This window comes from Mus musculus, chromosome 5 (genome assembly GCF_000001635.26).
Source record: "Mus musculus strain C57BL/6J chromosome 5, GRCm38.p6 C57BL/6J".
Lineage (NCBI taxonomy): Eukaryota > Metazoa > Chordata > Mammalia > Rodentia > Muridae > Mus > Mus musculus.
In genome coordinates, this window is record NC_000071.6 from 108,932,790 (window position 1) to 108,954,468 (window position 21,679).

General features: G+C 39.0%; 1 long non-coding RNA gene across 1 annotated transcript; it reads left to right on the plus strand.

Annotated features, from left to right (window-relative positions):
• Positions 1 to 11,124: 11,124 nt before the first annotated feature.
• Positions 11,125 to 16,626, plus strand: Gm20629. The gene is made up of 3 exons (XR_001784925.1): positions 11,125 to 11,271; positions 15,726 to 15,801; positions 16,403 to 16,626. It is a non-coding gene; the product is annotated as a predicted gene 20629 (long non-coding RNA).
• The last annotated feature ends 5,053 nt before the right edge of the window (positions 16,627 to 21,679 follow it).

The following is a 21,679-nucleotide window of genomic DNA, read 5'->3' on the forward strand; positions in this document are numbered from 1 at the left end:
TGTGACCTATTATGTGGTCACTTGTGGAGAAGATACCATGAGGTGCTGAGAAGAAGGTATATCCTTTTGTTTTAGGATAAAATGTTCTGTAGATATCTGTCAGATCCATTTGTTTCATAACTTCTGTTAGTTTCACTGTGTCCCTGTTTAGTTTCTGTTTCCATGATCTGTCCATTGGTGAAAGTGGTGTGTTGAAGTCTCCCACCATTATTGTGTGAGGTACAACGTGTGCTTTGAGCTTTACTAAAGTGTCTTTAATGAATTTGGCTGCCCTTGCATTTGGAGCATAGATATTCAGAATTGAGAGTTCCTCTTGGAGGATTTTACCTTTGATGAGAATGAAGTGCCCCTCCTTGTCTTTTTTGATGACTTTTTGTTGGAAGTCAATCTTATCAGATATTAGGATGACTACTCCAGCTTGTTTCTTCATACCATTTGCTTGGAAAATTGTTTTCCAGCCTTTCATTCTGAGGTAGTGTCTATCTTTTTCTCTGAGATGAGTTTCCTGTAAGCAGCAAAATGTTGGGTCTTGTTTATGTAGCCAGTTTGTTAGTCTATGTCTTTTTATTGGGGAGTTGAGACCATTGATATTAAGAGATATTAAGGAAAAGTAATTGTTGCTTCCTGTTATTTTTGTTGTTAAAGTTGGCATTCTGTTCTTGTGGCTGTCTTCTTTTAGGTTTGTTGAGGGATTACCTTCTTGCTTTTTCTAGGATGTGGTTTCCTTCCTTGTATTGGTTTTTTTCTGTTATTATCCTTTGAAGGGCTGGATTAGTTGAGAGGTAGTGTGTGAATTTGGTTTTGTCGTGGAATACTGGTTTTCTCCATCTATGGTAATTAAGAGTTGGCTGGGTATAGTAGCCTGGGCTGGAATTTGTGTTCTCTTAGTGTCTGTACAACATCTGTCCAGGCTCTTCTGGCTTTCATAGTCTCTGGTGAAAAATCTGGTGTAATTCTGATAGGCTTGCCTTTATATGTTACTTGACCTTTTTCCCTTACTGCTTTTAGTATTCTATCTTTATTTAGTGCATTTGTTGTTCTGATTATTATGTGTTGGGAGGAATTTCTTTTCTGGTCCAGTCTATTTGGAGTTCTGTAGGCTTCTTGTATGTTCATGGGCATCTCTTTCTTTAGATTTGGGAAGTTTTCTTCAATAATTTTGTTGAAGATGTTTGCTGGTCCTTTGAGTTGAAAATCTTCATTCTCATCCACTCCTATTATCCGTAGGTTTGGTCTTCTCATTGTGTCCTGGATTTCCTGGATATTTTGATTTAGGATCTTTTTGCATTTTCCATTTTCTTTGATTGTTGTGCCGATGTCCTATGGAATCTTCTGCACCTGAGATTCTCTCTTCCATTTCTTGTATTCTGTTGCTGATGCTCAAATCTATGGTTCCAGATTTCTTTCCTAGGGTTTCTATCTCCAGTGTTGCCTCACTTTGAGTTTTCTTTATTGTGTCTACTTCCCTTTTTAGGTCTAGTACGGTTTTGTTCATTTCCATCACCTGTTTGTATGTTTTTTCCTCTTTTTTTTGTAAGGACTTCTACCTGTTTGATTGTGTTTTCCTGTTTTTCTTTAAGGACTTGTAACTCTTTAGCAGTGTTCTCCTGTATTTCTTTAAGTGAGTTATTAAAGTCCTTCTTGATGTCCTCTACCATCATCATGAGATATGCTTTTAAATCTGGGTCTAGGTTTTCGGGTGTGTTGGGGTGCCCTGGATTGGGCAAAGTGGGAGTGCTGGGTTCTGATGATGGTGAGTGGTCTTGGTTCCTGTTAGTAAGATTCCTACATTTACCTTTCGCCATCTGGTAATCTCTGGAGTTAGTTGTTATAGTTGACTCTGTTTAGAGATTGTTCTGGTGATTCTGTTACCGTCTATCAGCAGACCTGGGAGACAGATTCTCTCCTCTGAGTTTCAGTGCTCAGAGCACTCTCTGCTGGCAAGCTCTCCTCTTACAGGGAAGGTGTGCAGATATCTCGTGTTTGGGCCTCCTCCTGGCCGAAGAAGAAGGCCCAAAACAGGACCTTTCTCAGAAGCTGTGTTCCTTTGGCAGGTCCCAGAAGCTGTCAGCTTCTGTCGTGCAGACTCTCACCTGTGCAGACTAAATTCCTAAGTTCGGTGGAGTCCCGGAACCAAGGCGGTGCCTGCTTGCTGCTCCTGAGGCTGAGGCCTTCAGAGCCAGGTGGACACCTGTCCTCTGGTCCGGACGGTGGCCGGCTGTCTGCGGCCCGCAAAGGGTGCTGCCTCAGCAGCTCTGTGCCTCTTCCTGTCCCAGAAGCTGTCTGGTTCTGTGGCGCTCCCTCTCACATGTTCAGACTAATTTCCTAAGTTCAGCGGAGTCCTCGAACCAAGATCTGTTTATTCTTTGTGTAGAGAAAGGCCATTGAATTCTTTGAGTTAATTTTATATCCAGCTACTTCACCGAAGCTGTTTATCAGGTTTAGGAGGTCTCTGGTGGAATTTTTAGGGTCACTTATATATACTATCATATCATCTGGAAAAAGTGATATTTTGACTTCTTCTTTTCCAATTTGTATCCCCTTTATCTCCTTTTGTTGTCGAATTTCTTTGGCTAGGACTTCAAGTACAATGTGAATAGGTAGGGAGAAAGTGGGCAGCTTTATCTAGTCCCTGATTTTAGTGGGATTGCTTCCAGCTTCTCACCATTTACTTTGATGTTGGCTACTGGTTTGCTGTAGATTGCTTTTATCATGTTTAGGTATGGGCCTTGAATTCCTGATCTTTCCAAGACTTTTATCATGAATGGGTGTTGGATTTTGTCAAATGCTTTCTCCGCATCTAACGAGATGATTATGTGGATTTTGGCTTTGAGTTTGTTTATATAATGGATTAGTTTGATGGATTTTCGTATATTAAACCATCCTTGCATCCCTGGAATAAAACCTACTTGGTCAGGATGGATGATTGTTTTGATGTGTTCTTGGATTTGGTTAGCGAGAATTTTATTGAGGATTTTTGCATTGATATTCATAAGGGAAGTTTGCCTGAAGTTCTCTATCTTTGTTGGATCTTTCTGTGGTTTAGGTATCAGAGTAATTGTGGCTTCATAGAATGAGTTGGGTAGTGTACCTTCTATTTCTATATTTTGGAATAGTTTGTGCAGAACTGGAATTAGATCTTCTTTGAAGTTCTGATAGAACTCTGCACTAAACACATCTGGTCCTGGGCTTTTTTTGATTGGGAGACCATTAATGACTGCTTCTATTTCTTTAGGGGATATGAGACTGTTTAGATCGTTAACTTGATCCTGGTTTAACTTTCGCACCTGGTATCTGTCTAGAAATTTGTCCATTTCATCCAGGTTTCCAGTTTTGTTGAGTATAGGCTTTTTTTAGAAGGATCTGATGGTGTTTTGGATTTCTTCAGGGTTCGTTGCTATGTCTCTCTTTTCATTTCTGATTTTGTTAATTAGGATGCTGTCCGTGTGCCCTCTAGTGAGTCTGGCTAAGGGTTTATCTATCTTGTTGATTTTCTCAAAGAACCAGCTCCTCATTTGGTTGATTCTTTGAATAGTTCTTGTTTCCACTTGGTTGATTTCGCCCCTGAGTTTGATTATTTCCTACCATCTACTCCTCTTGGGTGAATTTGCTTCCTTTTTTTCTAGAGCTTTTAGGTGGGTTGTCAAGCTGCTAGTGTGTGCTCTTTCTAGTTTCTTTTTGGAGGCACTCAGAGCTATGAGTTTCCCTCTTAGAAATGCTTTCATAGTGTCCCAAAAGTTTGGGTACGTTGTGGCTTCATTTTCATTAAACTCTAAAAAGTCTTTAATTTCTTTCTTTATTCCTTCCTTGACCAAGGTATCATTGAGAAGAGTGTTGTTCATTTTCCACGTGAATGCTGGCTTTCCATTATTTATGTTGTTATTGAAGATCAGCCTTAGTCCATGGTGGTCTCATAGGATGCATGGGACAATTTCAATATTTTTGTATCTGTTGAGGCCTGTTTTGTGACCAATTATATGATCAGTTTTGGAGAAAGTACCATGACGTGCTGAGAAGAAGGTGTATCCTTTTGTTTTAGGATAAAATGTTTTGTAGATATCTGATAAGTCCATTTGTTTCATAACTTCCCTTAGTTTCACCGTGTCCCTGTTTAGTTTCTGTTTCCATGATCTGTCCATTGGTGAAAGTGGTGTGTTGAAGTCACCCAGTATTATTGTGTGAGGTGCAATATGTGCTTTGAGCTTTACTAAAGTTTCTTTAATGAATGTGGCTTCCCTTCCATTTGGAGCATAGGTATTCAGAATTGAGAGTTCCTCTCGGAGGATTTTACCTTTGATGAGTATGAAGTGTCCCTCCTTGTCTTTTTTTGATAAATTTGGGTTGGAAGTTGATTTTAGTCGATATTAGAATGGCTACTCCAGCTTGTTTCTTCAGACCATTTGTTTGAAAAATTGTTTTCCAGCCTTTCACTCTGAGGTAGTGTCTGTCTTTTTCCCTGAGATGGGTTTCCTGTAAGCAGCAGAATGTTAGGTCCTGTTTGTGTAGCCAGTCTGTTAGTCTATGTCTTTTTATTGGGGAATTGAGTCCATTGATATTAAGAAATAATAAGGAAAAGTAATTGTTGCTTCCTATTATTTTTGTTGTTAAAGTTGGCTTTCTGTTCTTGTGGCTGTCTTCTTTTTGGTTTGTTGAGGGATTACTTTCCTTTTTTTCTAGGGCGTGGTGTCTGTCCTTGTATTGGTTTTTTCTGTTATTATCCTTTGAAGGGCTGGATTCATGGAAAGATAATGTCTGAATTTGGTTTTATCATGGAGTACTTTGGTTTCTCCTTCTATGGTAATTGAGAGTTTGGCTGGGTATAGTAGCCTGGGCTGGCATTTGTGTTCTCTTAGTGTCTTTATAACATTTGTCCAGGATCTTCTGGATTTCATAATCTCTGCTGAAAAGTCTGGTGTAATTCTGATAGGCCTGCCTTTATATGTTACTTGACTTTTTCCCTTACTGCTTTCAATATTCTATCTTTATTTAGTGCATTTGTTGTTCTGATTATTATGTGCTGGGAAGAATTTCTTTTCTGGTCCAGTCTATTTGGATTTCTGTAGGCTTCTCATATCTTCATGGGCATCTCTTTCTTTAGGTTTGGGAAATTTTCTTCTATAATTTTGTTGAAGATATTTGCTGGCCCTTTAAGTTGTTATCTTCATTCTCATCTATTCCTATTATCTGTAGGTATAGTTTTCTCATTGTGTCCTGGATTTCCTGGATGTTTTGCGTTAGGATCTTTTTGCATTTTTTATTTTCTTTGATTGTTGTACCGATGTTCTCTATGGAATCTTCTGCACCTGAGATTCTCTCTTCCATCTCCTGTATTCAGTTGCTGATGCTCGCATCTATAGTTCCAGATTTTTTTCCTAGGTTTTCTATCTCCAGCGTTGCCTCACTTTTGGTTTTCTTTATTGTGTCTACTTCCCTTTTTAGGCCTTGGAATGTTTTATTCAATTCCATCACCTGTTTGGTCGTGTTTTCGTGCAATTCTTTAAGGGATTTTGTGCTTCCTCTTTAAGGTCTTCTACCTATTTAGCAGTGTTCTCCTGTATTTCTTTAAGTGAGTTATTAAAGTCCTTCTTGATGTCCTCTACCATTATCATGAGATATGCTTTGAAATCCGGGTCTAGTTTTTTGGGCATGTTGAGGTGCCCAGGACTGGGTGGGGTGGGAGTTTTGTGTTCTGCTGATGGTGAGTGGTCTTGGTTTTTGTTAGTAAGATTCTTATGTTTGCCTTTCGCCATATGGTAATCTCTGGAGTTAGTTGTTGTAGTTGTCTCTAGTTAGATATTGTTCCTCGGGTGTTTATGTTAGCTTCTATCAGCTGACCTGGGAGACTAGCTCTCTCCTGAGTTTCAGTGCTCAGAGTACTCTCTGCAGGCAAACTCTCCTCTTGCAGGGAAGGGACCCAGATATCTGGTGTTTGAACCTGTCTCCTGACAGAAGCTGTGTTCCACTCACCAGAGGTCTTAAGATCCCGTAAAGGGTCCTGTGGGTACCTTGGGGGTGTCCGCAGACTCTGAGCCCTAGTTTCCCCAGTGCTGGCTTGGACCAGAAGGGACTTGTGACCCTGATCAGGCCGGGTTTTCTGCTTCTCTAATTAATGCAGTCTCGGGTCCTGCACCATTGGATTGGTGCAGAAGCTGTGATCCACTTACCAGAGGTCTTAAGATCCCGTGGAGGGTCCTGTGGGTACCTTGCATGTGTCTGTAGACTCTGCACCCAAGGTGCCCCGGTGCTGGCATGGACTGGAAGGGCATCTCCATTCTTTTTCAAGCAAAGGAACAGAGGTAGAGCTAGAGGGCTTGTGGGAGGTATCTATGCTCAGGTCTGGATTCAGCATGTTTCTCAAACACCCCAGCCTCCAAAACAACTTCTTCCCTCAGTGACTGACAGCATGGAGGGCTGCATTACTATTCAGTTTCTTAGTATTCTACATATAGATTCTATAATCTATGTTTCCATTTTGCTTGCTACAAGCTGTGCATTACATGCCTTTTGAATTTCTTTAAAATTTTCAAAAACAGATTACTATCCTTGAGATTAGAACACTGAATAAAAGTCAAATGAACTGAAATGATTCAATATTAATCAACGAAAGACATAATCAGTATTAGTGATGAATCATGATACATTTAGCTTCTAATTTCTCCTTGCATTAAAAATTAGAAAATTTGATATTGATTCTGATGTACATGTTAGAAAAATTGTAGGACTTTGAATATGGTGGTGAAATTACTGAGTGCTTACATCTTTCTCAGAAGATGGGTGAAGCTCACCTATGTAGCAACTTATTTCTATCCTGGAGCATAAGGAAATTGATGTGGTGACAGTGTGGTGAGCATAAACAAGTTCTGCAGGTAGGACCCCCTCATGGTCCTCTTTCCCCACAGTTTCACCGAGTTAAGGAAATTTGATGTATTTAGACTCAGGCTGGGTGTCCTGGTTTATTAGAGTTGTCAGAAATCTTCACACAGGCTTTGCATAATTAATTTGCTAAGTGACCTCTCAGATTTTCTACTTGAGGAAATATGATAGCCCTAAAAGTAGTCAAGGTTACATTTTGAGGTGTCAAACATAGGCTCCCTGTTCTATAAATTATAAATTCCAACCTCAAGGAAAATTTCATGTAAGTTTTAATTAACATAAAACCTATCAGAGAAAAAGTTATTCAGCATTATAATCACTGCTTAATAATGCAGACCTCTGGAGATTAGCATTACAACATAAAACAACATTGTTCCCCAAAAATGTCAGTAGAAAAATCCGTCTTACCCACCTGTTATCAATGTGTCACTTGGAACGTCTTCATTTATACATTTCTCCTCTCACTCTCCAGCATGGAAATAAAAAACAACTGAAAATGAAAAGCTAAAACATAAGAGAATTGTCTGAATTTGCATGTCTACATCATTAGCTACTCCGAGGTCCCTTCTTTGAAATGGAGCAGTTAAAGGTGACTGTTTCCTAGGTGTTTGCACTTCACTGTAGTTTTCTAAAATTGATTTTTGTGAGAATTGACATTTGGTGCCTACACCCAGGCAGATAAGTGCAGCAAATTCCAAGGAACCAGGTTAAAAAACCAGTTAGATTTTGGGGTATTTCCCGAGGTAATGAAGAGTTCTTTTTGATCTTGTTTTTAAAGATGTTGTGATAGAGTGATAGTTATTGTCTGGGCATTCAGTTGGAGGAAACAGTTTAATGTATTCTCTTAGAAAATATTCCCTCATCCAAGGTTCTGGGAATAATAAAGAATATGGTAGGAAAGATCTTGCAAGTCAAAAATGAGGAAACTGGTTGTGAATATAAATATTCTAGAAAGAGCATAGGTAGACCATAAAGTTTTACCAATATGACGCACAAAATAAGATCTGAAGAAGTATTACTGTACTGGAAGCATGGAAGGAAGAAAACTTGCAAAGCTTCTAGCCTACACAGTCATTTACAGGAGACTATAAATCTCCTGTAAGGAATGGAGGATGTTGTCATAGCCAGGGAAGGGAACAAATATTGGCCAGTTCGTACCAAACAATGAGCCATCAGACCATAAATACATGTAATTTTACATGGTCTCTACAGTTAATATTTCAAAATATATATATATATATATATATATATATACAAATACATATATGTACTCAGGAAGCATTAATGAAATATCAGGCCATGCATATTTTAGGAGTGTATGGAGGGGCTACAATTGGTGTTCTCTACACAGGAAATATAAAGACAAAACAATTAAATTACACCATCAAAATAAACTACAAAATAACAGTTAAAAATAAAAGTAACAAACAATACTTTGAGAGAAAATGACACTGATTTTCAACAACTGATGTTCAGAAATTATAATATGTATGTGTTTGTATGTATGTCTTTGTGTGCATAATATTAAACCAAATAATCCTTAGTTACTCCTATATTCATAACATTTATGGGGTCGTTCATCTAGAGTGATTTATATATTCACAGACTACCCTGACCTTATTGTGATAAAAGTCTCCTGTGTGACTTTTTTCCACTACCAATATTTATTGCTGAATGAAACACATTTATTTCATAATGAAATGGTGTGTTTTCATATAAAGTTCAAGAGCCTTATACAGCAGGCACAGTTTGAACCCCATAATCCTTTTCATATACTGTACTGTTCTTAGTATGTTATCTGCTATTCTGAATATTTTCACAGTACATTATAAAGCTATTATGAAATCTAGGGCTTCTGCGATGGCCATCAACAATATGCAACACTGTCACTATGCTCCACACTCTACTAACTTTCATTCTTGTTCCTCTTTCTAATCAGTGCCTTCTATTGCAACAGTAATCTGTCATATTTCAAATCCCAACCAAAGCAATTTAACATTTTGCTGATGTCTTAGATTCTGTTGCTGTATCAAAACACAATGGTCAAAAGAATCATGCGAGAAAAGTCTTAGTTCCCTATGTACCCTGGTCACAGTTAATAGAATGAAGTCAAGACAAGAACTTGGATACAGACACTCAATGAGAGCACATAGAAAAATGCTGATTACTGGCTTCATGTCTGTGCTCTCTACAGTCCTCTTTCTTATAACTCCCAGAACAATTTGCATAGAGGTGGCACCGTCACTAGCAGTAGGGTCACCTGATATTAAACATTAGCTAGCAACATGGCTTACACACATACCTACAGGTCAAAGTGATGGTAGCTATTCATCAACTAAGATTCCCTATTCTCAATGTTTAGGTTTATGTACAGATGAATGAGACCATTTTCCACTAAAGATTAGTAATTGGCATTATATTAGGCAATGCTGTGCTGCCCTACATTATAAGTAGTGACATGATATTTTACTTAAAATTATTGTATGGTTTAGTAGTACTTTTGTTAAGACAAAGCAAAAGTATCATCTAACACTTGATTTTTGATCTTAGCCATTCTGATTGGTGTGAGGTGGAGTCTCAAGGTCGTTTTTATTTGCATTTTCCTTATTATTAAGGATGTTGACCATTTTTTTCAGGTGCTTCTCAGTCATTCGATATTCCTCAGTTGAGAATTCTTTTATTTATCTCTGTACCCCATTTTTATTGGGGTTATTTGAATTTCTGGAGTCCAGCTTCTTGAGCTCTTTGTACATATTGGATATTGGATACTAGTCCCCTATCAGATTTGGGATTGGTAAAAATCCTTTCCCAATCTGTTGGTGGCCTTTTTGTCTTATTGACAGTGCCTTTTGCCTTATAGAAGCTTTGCAATTTTATGAGGTCCCATTTGTCAATTCTTGATCTTACGCACAAGCCATTGCTGTTCTGTTTAGAAAATTTTCCCCTCTGCCCATATCTTCGAGGCTTTCCCCCACTTTCTCCACTATAAATTTCAGTGTCTCTGGTTTTATGTGGAGGTCTTTGATTCAGTTAGACTTGATCTTTGTACAAGGAGATAAGAATGGGACTAGCTGTGTCTGAGCTGTGTTATTTGCATGTTTTATAATCTCATTTCTACTTGTTCTATGTGGCAGTGTCACAGGACTCCGGTGGAGTCAGCTTGTCAGATGAAAGTCTGAACGCTTTTTCATGAGGAAAGAGTTTCAAGGAAACTTACTCCCGGATCTTTGGCTATTCCCCTAACCCATTATATTCAAATTTCCACCACATTAATCTAGTGTATAGATTCACGTGCACTCTATATAGTATTACCTTATAGTAAATGCCTTTTAAGATTGTATTCTAACATAGCTAAAGCCTTTTTCCAGTGTTCTTAGATTCCTGATAGCAGCAAGGAGCTTAACCCATTCAGTAACTAATTAAGCTGTATCATAAAACAATATAAACATCTGTCATTTACTCAGCTGTCTGTAGATAGAGACTAAAAGTCTCACTGAGATAGAAATCTTTTACTACAGGCTACATTCCATGTCAAGCATAAGTTGATATACTACCCTGATAAGGGGGAACTCTCCAGACAGGATAAGTTTTACTAGACCTAAGAATTTAGAGCTCTGTGATAACGCATTACTCTTGAGGCCTGTCAAGAGTTAACAACCCCCTGATGCTTTTAACCTTAAAGTGTGAAATTCTTGCCTGGCATTAGGCTGATCCTAGGCAGGGCTTGTTATCCCTAATGTAAACATTTAATTAGTCCCTGCAAATTCCTTTCTGCTGTAACTGGTGAATTTCAGTGTATCTTGTCTTTTTGTGATTCGTATCCTCTGATAATTCGTTGTAATATAAGTCTGAAGCTCAACCAGAACATTACATTCAGATCCAACACCATTCTTGCGTGTCTGGCTGTCTGTCACATCTTAATCTTTGCCCATCTACTCTAGAGACTCTTTTCTACGCAGGCACAGGGGACCAGAGGGCCTGCGGCATGACAGCTCTCAAGAATTCTCTCCAATACATGTTAAGGTGAAAAATAAAGTTAAAACAAAGTTAAAATGTCCACAAAATGAACATTCACCAAGCCTTTCAGATTTAAAGGATGGGAATGGATAACATAGGCTGAATTTCATTTGAGAAGCTGAAAATGTCATGTGTAGAGGTAGGATTTAATACATTGTATTTCTTATAGGAAATGAATCAAAACATTGCTTTATTTGATATTCAATATCTCTTAACTTCTGTGATTCTATTTAGAAAGGGGCACCATGAGAACATGAACTTAGCTTGAAAATGTTACCAAAAATGGAGTCATGATTACTCATAATGGAGCAACTTAGCTAGGCATGTGGAAAATGCATGTGATCAAGACCGAAGGAAGATGCTGAGACAGCTGGATTTTAGGTACAATTCTTTTCAAGTGCTCTCTATGATATCCTGTCTTAGTTTAAATCAGTCTTTTCTTTAATGATAAATGTAACTTAGCTTTTTGGCACATTCCTTTATCTTCAATAATCGGAAGGCAAGACAGGGGTTATTTGTGAGTTCGAGGCCAATCCTGTCTACCTAGCAAGTTCTACACTATCCAAAGTTCTAAAACAGACTCTTCCGCAATGACTTTTCCCATGAAAATTCAGTATTTATGTGTCAACACACCTAAGTTGTCAACTGAAGACTTCACATGAGATATTAAGTTACTCACGTGATATAGCAAAATATTACCAAAAAAATTAGCCAAAGTTATTAATAGTGGGTTGTAATCCGAAGTCGACTTTATATGTTTGAAAATTACCATAAGAAAAGAGTCAGAGCCAGCAGTAAAGTAAGTCAGAAAGAGATGAGGGACCAGCTTGCCAGTTCAGAAAATCATTTTCTTTGGAAAATGGATTCTAAAGATTATATGCAGATATAATTCTGTCATGTTTATAGAAAAAGAACATTGAAAATAGGAGTAGATGAGAATGAAGATTTTCAACTGAAAGGACCGGCAAATATCTTCAACAAAATTATAGAAGAAAGCTTCCCAAACCTAAAAAAGAGATGCCCATGAACATACAAAAAGCCTACAGAACTCAAATAGACTGGACCAGAAAAGAAATTCCTCCCGACACATAATAATCAGAACAACAAATGCACTAAATAAAGAGAGAATATTAAAAGCAGTAAGGGAAAAAGGTCAAGTAACATATAAAGGCAAGCCTATCAGAATTACACCAGATTTTTCACCAGAGACTATGAAAGCCAGAAGAGCCTGGACAGATGTTATACAGACACTAAGAGAACACAAATTCCAGCCCAGGCTACTATACCAAGCCAAACTCTCAATTACCATAGATGGAGAAACCAAAGTATTCCACGACAAAACCAAATTCAGACATTATCTTTCCAGGAATCCAGCCCTTCAAAGGATAATAACAGAAAAAAAAAAAACCAATACAAGGAAGGAAACCACATCCTAGAAAAAGCAAGAAGGTAATCCCTCAACAAACCTAAAAGAAGACAGCCACAAGAACAGAATGCCAACTTTAACAACAAAAATAATAGGAAGCAACAAGTACTTTTCCTTATTATCTCTTAATATAAATGGACTAAACTCCCCAATAAAAAGACATAGACTAACAGACTGGCTACACAAACAGGACCCAACATTTTGCTGCTTACAGGAAACTCATCTCAGAGAAAAAGATAGACACTACCTCAGAATGAAAGGCTGGAAAACAATTTTCCAAGCAAATGGTATGAAGAAACAAGCTGGAGTAGCCATTCTGATATCGAATAAAATCGACTTCCAACTGAAAGTCATCAAAAAAGACAAGGAGGGGCACTTCATTCTCATCAAAGGTAAAATCCTCCAAGAGGAACTCTCAATTCTGAATATCTATGCTCCAAATACAAGGGCAGCCACATTCATTAAAGAAACTTTATTAAAGCTCAAAGCACACATTGCACCTCACACAATAATAGTGGGAGACTTCAACATACCACTTTCACCAATGGACAGATCATGGAAACAGAAACTAAACAGGGACACAGTGAAACTAACAGAAGTTATGAAACAAATGGATCTGACAGATATCTACAGAACATTTTATCCTAAACCAAAAGGATATACCTTCTTCTTAGCACCTCATGGTACCTTCTCCAAAATTGACCACATAATTGGTCACAAAACAAGCCTCAACATATACAAAAATATTGAAATTGTCCCATGCATCCTATCAGATCACCATTGACTAAGGCTGATCTTCAATAACAAAATAAATAATAGAAATCAACATTCACATGGGAACTGAACAACACTCTTGTTAATGATACCCTGGTCAAGGAAGGAATAAAGAAAGAAATTAAGGACTTTTTGGAGTTTAATAAAAATGAAGCCACAGCATACCCAAACTTGTGGGACACAATGAAAGCATTTCTAAGAGGAAAACTCATAGCTCTGAGTGCCTCCAAAAAGAAACTAGAGAGAGCATACATTAGGAGCTTGACAACACACTTAAAAGGTCTAGAACAAATGGAAGCAAATTCACCCAAGAGGAGTAGAGGTTAGGAAATAATCAAACTCAGGGGCAAAATCCATCAAGTGGAAACAAGAAGAACTATTCAAAGAATCAACCAATCAAGGAGCTGATTCTTTGAGAAAATCAACAAGATAGATAAACCCTTAGCCAGACTCACTAGAGGGCCCAAGGAAACCATCCTAATTAACAAAATCAGAAATGAAAAGGGAGACATAACAACAGATCCTGAAGAAATCCAAAACACCATCAGATCCTTCTACAAAAAGCTATACTCAATAAAACTGGAGAACCAGGATGAAATGGACAAGTTTCTAGACAGATACCAGTTACCAAAATTAAATCAAGATCAGGTTAATGATCTAAACAGTCTTATATCCCCTAAAAAATAGAAGCAGCCATTAATAGTCTCCCAACCAAAAAAAGCTCAGGACCAGATTGGTTTAGTGCAGGGTTCTATCAGACATTCAAAGAATATCTAATCCCCCATTCTTCACAAACTATTCCACAAAATAGAAACAGAAGGTATTCTACCCAACTCATTCTATGAAGCCACAATTACTCTGACACCTAAACCACAAAAAGATCCAACAAAGATAGGAAACTTCAGACCAGTTTCCCTTATGAATATCGATGCAAAAATCCTCAATAAAGTTCTAGTTAACTGAATCCAAGAACACATCAAAACAAACATCCATCCAAATGGCAGAGAAGCACCTGAAAAAATGTTCAACATCCTTAATCATCAGGGAAATGCAAATCAAAACAACCATGAGATTCCATCTCACACCAATCAAAATGGCTAACATCAAAAATTCATGTGACAGTAGATGCTGGCATGGATTTGGAGAAAGAGGAACACTCCTCTATTGTTGGTGGGATTGCAAGCTTGTACAAACACTCTGGAAATCAGTCTGGCCGTTCCTCAGAAAACTGTACATAGTACTACCGGAGGATCTGGCAATACCTCTCCAGGGCATATATCCAGAAGATGCCCCAACTGGTAAGAAGGACACATGCTCCACTATGTTCACAGCAGCCTTATTTATAATAGCCAGAAGCTGGAAAGAACCCAGATGCCCCTCAACAGAGGAATGAATACAGAAATTGTGATACATTTACAAAATGAAGTACTACTCAGCTATTAAAAAGAATGAATTTTTGAAATTCCTATGCAAATGGATGGACCTGGAGGGCATCATCCTGAGTGAGGTAACCCAATCACAAAGGAACTCACACAATATGTACTCACTGATAAGTGGATATTACCCCAGAAACTTAGGATACCCAAGATATAACATACAATTTGCTAATCACATGAAACTCAAGAAGAACGAAGACCAAAGTGTGGATACTTTGCCCCTTCTTAGAATTGGGAACAAAACCCCCGTGGAAGGAGTTACAGAGACAACCTTTGTAGCTGAGATGAAAGGATGGACCATCTAGAGCCTGCCATATCCGGGGATCCATCCTATAGTCAGCTTCTAAACGCTGACACCATTGCATACACTAGCAAGATTTTGCTGAAAGGACCCAGATATAGCTGTCTCTTATGAGACTATGCCGGGGCTTTGCACACACAGAAGTGGATGCTCACAGTCAGCTATTGGATGGATCACTGGGCCCCCAGTGGAGGAGCTAGAGAAAGTACCCAAGGAGCTAAAGGAATCTGCAACCCTATAAGTGGAACAACATTATGAACTAACCAGTACCCCGGAGCTCTTAACTCTAGCTGCATATGTATCAAAAGATGGCCTAGTCGGCCATCACTGGAAAGAGAGGCCCGTTGGTCTTGCACACTTTATATGCCCCAGTACAGGGGAACGCCAGGGCCAAAAAGGGGGAGTGGGGGCGAGAGTATGGGGGACTTTTGGGATAGCATTGGAAATGTAAATGAGGAAAATACCTAACAAAAAATATTTAAAAAAAAGACAAGAAAAAGAACATTGGAGAACTGTTAAAATTTGAAATTGAAAATAAGTTCATGAGTTCAGAAAAAGGTTACTCTAGTTTGCTACAACAAAATTTTGGTTTTTATAAAGCTAGTGAGAGAGCTGGAGCTATTGCCCAGCAGTTTACAGAGCATTCCAGATGTTCTTGTGAAAAACACATGTTTGATTTTCAGCAACCATATTGCAGTACAGGGACAATTAAGCATGACAAGCAAATGTAGAGGGCTGCACTTATTTGTTTGTCATAGGTTCTGTTGGTTGAAGCTTGGTATGGGTTGTTAATTCTAAGGTAGAGTGCATTAAACTATCTGTCATGAAATTAGATTAGAGCAACAACTGTAATTGTCCAACAGTGAGTCCAGATGATAGTTGTCTATTTCAATGTTAGATGCCTTCAGAGACCCAAGCAATGGAATGCATGTTGGTCATCTCCCAGGACTTGATGTCCTGGGGAAATCTTCATTGTAAGTATCCCTCTCTCCCTCTCCCTCTCCCTCTCCCTCTCCCTCTCCCTCTCCCTCTCCCTCTCCCTCTCCCTCTCCCTCTCCCTCTCCCTCTCCCTCTCCCTCTCCCTCTCCCTCTCCCTCTCCCTCTCCCTCTCCCTCTCCCTCTCCCTCTCCCTCTCCCTCTCCCTCTCTCCTTCTCCCTCTCCCCCTCCTCCTTCCCCTCCCCCCTCTCTCCCACTCCCCCTTCCCCTCTACCTTTCCCTCTCCCTCTCTCTTTCCCTCTCCCTCTCTCTTTCCCTCTCCCTCTCTCTTTCCCTCTCCCTCTCCCTCTCATAGCTACCAGGGATGTAATAAAATACTTCCACTGAATCATATGACCTTTCTTGTAAAGAATCACTTATATGTCCTGCTTTAAAAAGTGAGGGGAGGATTTGGTATTTTGTTGAAATGGGTCTGGATGTCAGGACCTCTAGATTTTGAAAAAATGCAGCACTTTTTGGACTGATAATTCCCAAGGCAGATGACTGGTGATATTTCTCCAAATGTCTGTTAAGATATGTTAATATAATCATAGTGGAATATGTACTCTTGTCAAATTGAAATTTATATTTCACTCTAGATCACATCAATGTTCAACTGCCTTTTGGGCTATGTGACCATCATGAGGAGTATGGCATGTGTTCCAGGCCAGGAATCTGGCAAAGAGCAGGGAGTTGCCTACATTCTCAGGTGTGTACTCACTGAGTTTCTCAGATCTCAGACCTACTAGAGCTTACCAAGCTTCTTGACATGGTTAACCATCCTACAGTTACAACCACTGATTTTCTCTTAATTGATGTTAAAAAATTGAAAGAAACCACAATTGTCTGTACAAATGTAATCTTAACACAATAAAACAGAAGCACTCATTTAAATTATAATCCTTCTTTGTGCAACTGATTGCATGGTAGCCTTAGAAAATATTTACAACTATCTTCCTGTTCTGCCCACTCTGTATTTCCTCCACCCTTTGTAAGCACCTCACCAGGTCTTGGATATTTTCATGGAGGAGTGACCCTTCACTCCTGATGGGTCTTTTTACTTTATAGTCTGCTTAGATTATGCTGATGCAGGGTGCTATTGACTTTAGTCACTGGACATGGTAGTATAAAGAGACGCCCCGAAAGGTCTCCTGTACTCCAGACACAATCCTACAAAAAGGAATCGGCCCAATGTACTAAACCAGCCACTACAGTCCTAGCTGGTCATCTTGAGAAATGGTGCCATATGTGGGGCCCAGTGTTTGTCTCCGATATTGACAGATTCAGGAATAGCTGTTGACAGGTCAGCTTTGGGTCAGTGAAAGTCTATGTTGTTGAGCCCATTCATAGCTCCAATCTCTGCCAACATATCCACTTTGTTCATGTGCCCATTGGTAAGTGAGAGGAATCCCTGGGGAAAGAGGACCACTGTCCACAGAATGGGTCAGCCTATTTACTTGATTATTGAACTCCTCCTTGGCAAAAGTCACCATTCACATGGGACATAAATATCTATGTATTCTTGCACCATTGGAGAAATCTATCCACATACTTCCCCAGATATCTTTCTGACCATTTCTCTCTAATAATGATATTTCCACATCCTGAACATCCACCCAATCAATTAGATAAAGACCAAATCCAGTGACTAATTATACATCTGGCAATTTCTTCTTCCTAAGAAACGTATACCATGTTTACTGCCCAAAGTTCTGCCTAAGGTGAAAATGTCTATTTACAAGTATCTTTAAGATCAATCTCAGAAAGAGGTTGTAATGACGCTGTCTACTTCTGAGTGAAGCCTGTAAATGTGCAGAACCATCAGTAAACAATATCATAATCTTCTCTTCCTCAGTCAACTTCTCATATAGGACACACCATGAGCTATATGTGCATGATTGGTAGCAGACATCAGAACAGGAGTAGAAACAATAGGCATTTATTTGGGCAAATTCTTCATACAACTTGCTTGTGCCTTCTGTACCTGCTCAGTTCTGAACAAGTATATACCACTTGCATTTGGCGATAGTTTGCTGCTGTGAATACTTTAGTTCACAACTTTGTGAGTCCAATAACACCCAGCTCCTGATGGGCAGTTCAGGTCAAATGGTAACTTGGTTTCCTATAGTGAAACATTCAGTTTTCTCTAAGGCCTCATAGCATGCCAAGAGCTGTCTTTCAAAAGGAGAACAGTTGTCAGGTGCCATGGAAGAGCCTTGCTACAAACCCCAAAGCACTCATCTGTAAATCAGTGTTTTCAGTCCTGCCAAAGACTCCAAACAGGATTCCTATCTACCACTGATACCTCAAGTACCTTCAGGTATGCTAAATTCTGTGGTACAAGTGGTAGATCAGCCTTCCCAGAGGTCTGGATGATTTTTCCCATTATTTTACTTATTTATTCATTTTACATCCAAATATTAGTCCTTCTCCTCCCAACCCCTACTCACACAACTTCTACCTAACCTTTATCTTCTCAGAGAGGAAGGAATTGAAGCTCCTGGGATCCATCCCACCATCACACATCAAATCACTGACAGTAGGCATGCCCTCCCTCATTGACATCAGACAAGGTGGCACAGTTAGGGGAATGCATCTACAGGCCAGAAACACATTCTATGACACCTGTTGGGGGATCCACTTCTTAGGGGACCCACATGAAAACCAAGCTACTCATCTGCTACATATGTGTAGGGCCCGTAAATCCAGTCAATGATTACTCTTTTGTTCGTGGTTCAGTTCTGGTAATCCTCAAGTTCCAGAGATATTCGACTGTATTTGTCTTTGTATGGAGCCTCTATTCTTTTTTCAGTCTCTCAGTCATTCACCAAGTCTTCCACAAATCTCTCCAAGGTCCATCTAATGTTTGGCTGTGGCTCTCTGTATCAGTTTCCATTGGCTGCTGAATAGAGCTTCTCATAGGACAATTATACTATGTTCCTGCCTGTAAGCATAACAGAGAATCATTAATAGTGTCAAAGATTGGTTCTTTCATGGAAAGTATGTCTCAATTAAAGGCAGTCATTGGTTGATTGTTCCCTCAGTCTCTGCTTCATCTTTGACCATACACATCTTGTAGGCAGGATGTATTTTGGGTCAAAGGTCATGGGCCACCCCAAACGTTTGAAGATGGGAGTAAGGGGAAAACTCCTCCATTACTGGTGTCAGGACAAAATTGTACAAACACCCTTGAATTCAATTTTATGGTTTCTAAGAGAATTGGGGATATTTCTACCTCAAAACTCAGCTATACAACTCCTGGTCATATATCCAAAAAATGCTCCACCATCCCATATGGACAGTTGCTCAACTGTTCATAGCAGCACGTTTTGTAATAGCCAGAAATTGGAAACATCCCAGATGCCTCTCAAATGAAGAATGGACAAAGAAAGTGTAGTTCATTTACACAACAGAATGCTACTTAGCTATTAAAAACAAGAACTTCATGAATTTTGCAAGCAAATGGATGAAATTAAAAATATCACCTGAGTGAGGTAATCCAGTCCCAAAAGGACATGCCTGGTATGTACTCACTTATAAAAGGCTGTTAGCTATAAAGTACAGAATAAACACACTGTCATCCACCGACACAATGAGCTAAGTAACAAGAAGGACCCAAGGGAGGATGCCTGAATATTTCTCAGTAGGAGAAATAAAATATATATTGGAGGTGGATGGAGGGATGGAACTGGGTAAGAGAGGTGATGGGGAAGTGACAGAAGCAATCCAGAAAAGGCTAAGGCAAGAGAGATGGTTCCCTGTTTTACATTTGGAGATGGATGTGCTTTGAGAGGCAAGGATCCCATAGATTTCATCTCAGGATTGCTTCTTGCTGTTAATATGCTATTCCTCACACTATTCCATAGTGTGTTACATTACATTAATTGTTCCTGGGCATCAGCTCATCCTATTGGGCAAATTTCCTCCAGATCAACATGAAGATATGATTTCATCTAGTAATGCTGTTTAGACAAATGGGTGACTTCATAATTGCTGATAATAATGTTATAGAACTCCTAAATTGATACAAGTAATTTCAAACACCTTGTAGAATAAAACTGACTTTGTAAACCTTCATGGGTCACCAGCTAATTGCACTAAGAAAAGAAAACATTCTTGGAACAAGTTTAAAATAAAGGAAAACAATCCTACTAAGATAGGAATGAGGCCACTATCTGATAACTAAAGGTCATAAAGAGAAAAAAAAGGATGACTAATTTATCTATACCAAATTTCAAAACAACAAGGAAGATGATTTTCTCTTGAAAAAAGTTCGCTCACTTGTGACACAAAAGTATTGGTTTAAATTTAAAATAATTTGTGAAGCTAGAAACTAGATATGAAATATTTAGTCAGCTATGAGTGGGAAAACATGTAAACAATTCTATGGTAACTTCTTAAACCTTATCAACCTGTGACATCAACTATAGCTTTAAACTTACTATGAACTTACAGAATTTTTGAAAAACCATGTAATCATTTATCCAACTAGAATGATTTTACAGTTTTCTCAACCAGAGGCCGGGTGTGACATATAAAATTTAGCAGGTCTGTGAACTCCCAACTGGGCTCAAAGACTGGGCACTCTGGCAGGGGCACAAACTCCTGAGCATAGCCCTGCCCTTATTCCACTCTTGCCATGGTACACAAGCAGAAAAAGGCAGCTGAGGGTCACCAAGCTCTCTCATGTCTCCTCACCAAGGCCACAGAGCATCTGTGAGATGAGGAGAAAACTATTCCTTACAGAAGACCCAGAAGCACTTCCTCAGGTCTTTTGTTATTGTTTCTTTCAGGGCTTTCACTCTCAAGGATAGGATGCTTCCAGAAGTTAACACTCTGCTAAATCAGTCCTCCTCCACAGGAAACAAAATACCACTGCTTCCACTCTACTCAATGATACCTTAGTCAAGGAAGAAATAAAGAAATTAAAGAATTTATATAGTTTAAAGAGACAGAATCTACAACTTACCCAAATTTATGGGACACAATGAAAGTAGTCCTAAGAGGAAAACTCATAGTCCTGAGTGGTACCAAAAAGAAACGTGAGAGACTATATACTCACGGACTGACAGCATACCTAGAAGCTCTAGAATGAAAGGAAGCAAATTCACCCAAGAGGAGTGGAAGGGAGGAAATAATCAAACTTAGGGCAGAAATCAAACAAGTAGAAACAAAAAGAACTATACAAAGAATCAAGCAAACCAGGAGCTGGTTCTTTGAGGAAATCAACAAGATAGATAAACCCTTAGCCAGACTAACTAGAGGGAACCGGGACAGTATCCTAATTAACAAAATTAGAAATGAAAAAGGAGACATAACAACAGATCCTGAGGAAATCCAAAACATCATCAGATCCTACTACAAAAGGCTATACTCATCAAAACTGGAAAACCTTGATGAAACGGACAACTTCCTAGACAGATACCAGGTACCAAAGTTAAATCAGGATTTGATTAACAATCTTAACAGTACCATTTCCCCTAAAGAAATAGAAGCAATTATTAATAGTCTCCCAACAAAAAAAATCCCTGTATCACATGGGTTTAGTGCAGAGTTCTATCAGACTTTCAAAGAAGACCTAATTCCAACTCTCCTCAAACTATTCCACAAAATAGAAACAGAAAGTACTCTACCCAACTCATTTTATGAAGCCACAATTACTCTGATACCTAAACCACAGAAAGATCCAACAAAGATAGAGAACTTCAGACCAATTTATCTTATGAATATTTGCCGCAGGCCCTCTGGTCCCTTGTGCCTGCGTAGGAGAGTCTCTAGAGTAGATGGGCAAGATAAGATGTAGTGACAGACAGATACTCGAGAGTCGTGTTGGATCTAAATGTGATTTTCCAGTCGAGCATCAGACTTTTATAATA